We start from the raw sequence: 6,000 nt of genomic DNA on the forward strand, positions 1-6,000 counted from the left end.
TTGGGCGAGGCCCACCCACACTAGAGAGGGCAATCTCAGTCTACCAATTTAATGTATGTGCTGGGGAAGCAAGCACCTAGTTGACCAATTTAAATGTTAATCTCATCCGAAAACATCCTCACAGCAACACCCTGAATGATACCTGACAAAACATCTGAGCACCCAGGCGCTCAGTCAAGTTGACACATGAAATTAACCATCACAGTGACTAAGGAGGACTAAGAACATCACTGGCCTACGAAGCATCCACCATTCGACTGATGAGAAACTTGAAGTCAGAGATAGGAAAGCCCTTGATGTTACTGATCTTCCTTTACTGATTCAATTTAGGTAGAGGGCTTCATTCCCTTGTGCAGGCTCCAAGGTAGAATCTGCTTCCTTGCCGTTTCCAGCTTCTGGAGCCCCCACATTCCTCAGATTGCAACCCTCTTCCTCTATCTTCAAAGGTAGCAAGATGGGTTGAGTTTTTCTCACATCAAATCACTCCATTGCAGACCTTTCTGACTCCCTCTGTCACTTATAAGGACTCTGGTGAGTACTTTGGGCCAACCCGGATTATCCAGGATTATCTCCCCATCTCAAAGTCAGCTGATTAGCAACCTTAATTCTGTCTACAGTCTTAATGCCTCCTCGCCAAGTGACGTAATGTATCCACCTGTGCTGGGCGTTAAGAAATGTACATCTTTGGGGGTACGTTATTCTACCTACAACAATATTATTGTCAGAGATCTCTGCGAGAACCTCTGTCTTCATGCTGCTCACCAATTTCCAGAGGGAAACTGGCTCCCTGGATCAAGGCGGAACCCTCCCAACTCTCTGGCTTCCAGATCCCTACTTAGCCAGCATTATCTTCTCAGAATTTCTTCTTTTTGGGATTGCCTGGAAAGTGGTTGTTGCTTTTGGGGCCATGATTATAGAACCCAAACCAACCAACCAACCTGACGTCAGCTTCTTTTTCTCAGATGCCACATCTAGGGGCACCTGGGCTAAGCGTCTGACTTTTGGTTTTGGCTCAGGTCACGATCTCAGGGTTGTGAGATCAAGCCCAACATCCAGCTCCATGCTCAGTGGGGAGTCTGCTTGGGATTCCCCCTCTCTCTATCCCCCCTCTACCCCTCTCTAAAATAATACTATAAATGGCATATCTACTCAAAAACTTGGCACTGAAGCTCTGCTCTCTATAATTTGGTCCCTGTCCACTCGTCATCTGCTCATGAAATAAGCAGTTCACGAGCACCTGCTCAATACCAGATAGCATTCTAGATTCTGGAGGCACCGGAGTGATGTGACAAAAAAGCTAATAGGGACTAGCTCATAGGTCTTGGAATTGACAGGTACAGAAAGCAGAGTGGGTGGAGGGATGGAAGTTGGAGTGGAACAGCTGGGACAGAAGGTGTAAGAAGTAGCATTTGTAACCAGCTACCACCCCAGTGGCTGCTGACTTAACAGAGCAGAAAATTTACCTTGGGTGGGCCCCCAGAATGAGTACGGGGACAAAGGGAGAGAGGCAGCACAGAGCCTGGGGTTCACTTCTGACCTCCACAGTAGCCCCAGAATTAAAGACGAAAAGAAAGCTGCACCCAGGGAGGAATTGCACCAAGAATAAAGTTTACCTTGGGACCCCTGGGTGGCTCAATGGTTAAGCATCTACCTTGGGCTCAGGGCATGAACGTGGAGTCCCAGGATCGAGTTGCACATCAGGCTCCCTGCATGGAGCCTGCTTCTCCCTCTGCCTGTGTCTCTGCCTCTCTAACTCTGTGTCTTAATTTATGAAGAAACAAATAAAATCTTTAAAACAAAGAATAAACTTCATCTTCCATCGATAATGGGGGTGTTGGGAGGATGACCCGAGTTGGTTTCTCTGTCCATTACCCAAAGGGAAGCTTGCTTCCCGGGGCCCCCACCTACTTATACAGAGATGCAGTCAGATAGTCAAGAAAGATGATCTTGGGGTAAATAGTTCTATTCAAAGGCCAAGCTGTATCTCCTATTCATCAAAATCCCCCAGTCATAAATATAAATGGCCAACAAAGGAACACCAAGTATTTGAAGGAAACTGCAACAAGAGAAGTCTAAGATGAAAAAGTAGTATCTTGAAGGAAGCAGAGCAAACGCCTTAAAGGATCAAAAATGATCTTTAAAAAAGATCCCTGGGGTGCCTGGGTGGCTCAGCGATTGAGCACCTGCCTTCGGCTCCAGTCGTGATCCCGTGGTCTCTGGATCGAGTCCTGCATCAGGCTCCTTGCTTGGAGCCTGCTTCTCCCTCTGCCACTGTCTCTGCCTAGTCTCTCTGCGTGTCTCTCATGAATAAATAAATAAAAACTTAAAAAAAATGATCCCTTATTTATCACCCCCAGAAAGATTAGAGAATATATCACATACATAAAACCAAAAAGAGAAATCAAGAAATGAGAAAGTTCTGAAAAAAAAAAGAAAATAAGAAAGTTGTCAGATAAATAAAGATATGATTAGGAAGTACAACAAATAACATAGTGCCTGAGTGGTGCAGTCACTCAGGTGTCCAACTCTTGATTTCGGCTCAGGTCATGATCTCAGGGTCATGAGACTGAGCCCTACATGGTAGGTGGGATGGTCCATGTTCAGCAGGGAGTCTGCTTGAGATTCTTTCTCTCCCTTCCCTCTCCCTCTGCTCCTCCCCTACCCCCTTGCACTCACGCTCTATCTCAAGCCTTTGTAGTTATATTATTATTACTATTATTATCGATTCCCACTTAAAGTGAGGATAATGTACCTACCTCCTAGAATTGTTCTAGTAATTAGACAAGATAATGCATTTTGGCAGGGTGTTATTGTCCAGTAAATGGGAGGAGCTATGAGAAGCAGTAGCAGCGTTACATGTAATGGGAACGTTAAGTTGCAAAGCCAGCATGTCAAGTCAAAACCACACTAAAACTATTCCTCAGGGACGCCTGGGTGCCTCAGCAGTGGAGCCTCTCTCTGCCTTCGGCTCAGGGCATTATCTCAGGGTATGGGATGGAGTCCCACATCAGGCCCCCTGCACGGAGCCTGCTTCTCCCTCTGCTTATGTCTCCACCTCTCTCTTTCTGTGTCTCTCATAAATAAATGAGTAAATAAGTAAATAAATAAATAAATAAAATTTAAAAATTCTATTCCTGAAAAGTCCTACAGAATTCCCATAAATTAAAAAAAAGAATTCCCATAAATCTCACAGGCACACATGGTGAAATTTGCACAAATCAAATACCGTAGAAGAGACACCACTGGTTTATTAATACTAGGACGCTGGCTCCCTTCCGTGTCATCGACCTCTGAGCCCTAGACTTTGCTACTTTCTTGTTCTCTGAGACGAAAAAGACAGGAAGTTGTAAAAGGCCGACCTTGAGAGTCCTTTCTATAGACAGCATGGAATTTTAGCATTGGAGACGTTCTGGAAGGGGTCGCCTCATGTACCGTATAGCAGAATATCAGAGATTTGGATGTGAGTGTGAGACTTATAAGCCAGATGAGCCACTTACCCTCTCTGCCTGTCACTGTGCTCACAGGCTAGGTGACAGCCTGCCCATGCTGTCTGCTTTCCCAGATTGTGGAAAAGACCCTCCAAGACATTAACTATCACAGTAAAGATACCGGGAATAGCTAACACTTACTGAAGGCTAAGTTATCTCATTTAATTCTTACAATGCTCTATATTTCTTTATTGTTTATTTTTTAAGAGTTTATTTCTTTATTTGAGAGAGAGTTGAGAGAGAGACCTGGAGCAGAGGGGAAGGGCAGAGGGAGAAGCAGACTCCCCGTTGAGCAGGGAGCCTGATGTGGGGCTCGATCCCGAGGCCTTGAAATTATGACCTGAACCAAAGGCAGACACTTACCTGACTGAGCCATCCAGGAGCCCTATTGTTGTTTTTTTTTTAAAGCTCTACATGCAATGCGGGGGTTGAATTCACAAACCCAAGATCAGGAGTTGCCCCGAATTATCACAATACTCTGGAATGTGGTAGTGCCCATAATTATCTCCAGTTTACTCAAGGAGATCCAGAGACACCAGAGGGCATGTCCAAGAGTGCTCCACAGATGTAGGGGATACTTGGATGAAGATGCCGAGGGGTAGAAATACAAATGGGATCTTTTGGGCAAATCTTATCCCCAAACTGGGCCGAGTTTTCTTATCAGTACAGTAGGAGGGTTGAAGTCTTTCAGGGTGCATCTCAAACTTCCAGAGCCTAAGTACAAAAGCCCGGAGGAAGGTCTACCGCCTCGACACCATAAAGTAAAGTATTTCAAGACCAGGTCGTGATGAAGTCACTCGTCCAGCTCTCTGCAGCAGGTCTATTAGGTTGACGTGTTGAAGCACACATGCCATCTCACCCATAGCCAAAGAGCCCCTTTCTTTGATGTTTCACTGACAAGCATGAAGGCTTCGAAATGTTCTGCATATTTTCTCCTTAGAGCACCTAAAAGGACCAAGGAACATTCCCAGGAAAGCCTGCTTAGTGCCGGATTACACTTTAATAATACATCCTTGGCTCCTTTGGAGCACCTTCCTGCAATATTTACTGTTCATTTATCTGCAAGACCAACAGGACACATTTATTTTCCCGTGTTTTAATTATAAACGTAACATTAAAATCTTTCAGAGAGAGAGAGAGAGAGAGAAAGAGAGAGAGAGCAAGAGAAGGGAAGGAAGGAAAGAAAGGAAGAAGGAAGGCGCAGTGAGTGACAGAGACACAGAGAGTGACCCTCTGCTCTAACACGTTCCCAACATTTGTCATCCCCAGGTGCCTCCTTTTGTCCCTGTTCGGCGGCTTCCAGATATTTCCACAGTTGATTTAGTCATTCCATAGGTATTTCTTAGGCCGTGTCAGGTCCTAGGCACTCAGTGCTCTAGGAACCAAATATGGAGCAGTGAGGACCACAGAGTCCCACCTCTGGTTGCAAGCCCTGTGTCCATGTGCCTTTGCACCTCCTCACCTTTCCTGGGGGTTGGGGGCGCTTAACATTATATCATTTTTGAAAAGATTTTATTTACTTATTTTTAAAGATTTCATGTATTTATTTGAGAGAGAGATAGAGCACAACCAGGAGAAGGAGCAGAGGGAGAGGGAGAAGCAGATTCCCACTGAGCAGAAAGCCAGATGTGGAACTTGATCCCAGGTCCCTGAGATCACCACCTGAGCTGAAGGCAGATGCTTAAACAACTGAGCCACCCAGGTTCTCCCTGATTTTTTTTTCCCTGCTTCTTTATAAAGATTTTAACTTTATATCTTAAGCATTTTTCCACGTGTCTGCCTTCCAGCTCATCCTTAAGGAACTTTGATTTGGTTCCATTTCTCTGTTTTGGAGCAGGGTAGGGAGTGTAAAATCACTTGGTATTGTCTTTGCAAATTCCATAATCACTTCCAGGTTTGAAAGGAGAGAGCAGTAGAGAGAGGGGAAGTCGCAAGCAAGTTAGAAGAAGTGAAGGAGGGATCCCTGGGTGGCGCAGCGGTTTGGCGCCTGCCTTTGGCCCAGGGCACGATCCTGGAGACCCGGGATGGAATCCCACGTCGGGCTCCCGGTGCATGGAGCCTGCCTCTCCCTCTGCCTGTGTCTCTGCCCCCTCTCTCTCTCTCTGTGTGTGACTATCATCAATAAATAAAAATTAATTTAAAAAAAAAGAAAAAAAAAGAAGTGAAGGAAAATAGTAACTCTTCCTTTCTCCTTCTCTTCTTTGCTCATCTGAAGCCTTGCCAGTGCATCATTTTTATTCAAGGAAACAACGGAGGAAATGGTACAGTGTAATAGCAGTGGCAGAGAACACAAATTGCTAAGATAGGGTAATTCGACTCAGTGGTCAAGGAATGCCAAGGACCCACAGCTGCATCGCATGCTCCCACCAGTGGTTGAAGAGAGGCCAGGGTCACCTTGGATGCTGGACATATCTCTGAGGTAATAATAGCAACAAAAAGAAATTTCAATAAAAGAAATTCCTGGCTGGTCATGCAGCTCTTTCCAGTCTTCAGTACCCGGATGACAGTTTCT

Source organism: Canis lupus, chromosome X, assembly GCF_011100685.1.
Source record: "Canis lupus familiaris isolate Mischka breed German Shepherd chromosome X, alternate assembly UU_Cfam_GSD_1.0, whole genome shotgun sequence".
Lineage (NCBI taxonomy): Eukaryota > Metazoa > Chordata > Mammalia > Carnivora > Canidae > Canis > Canis lupus.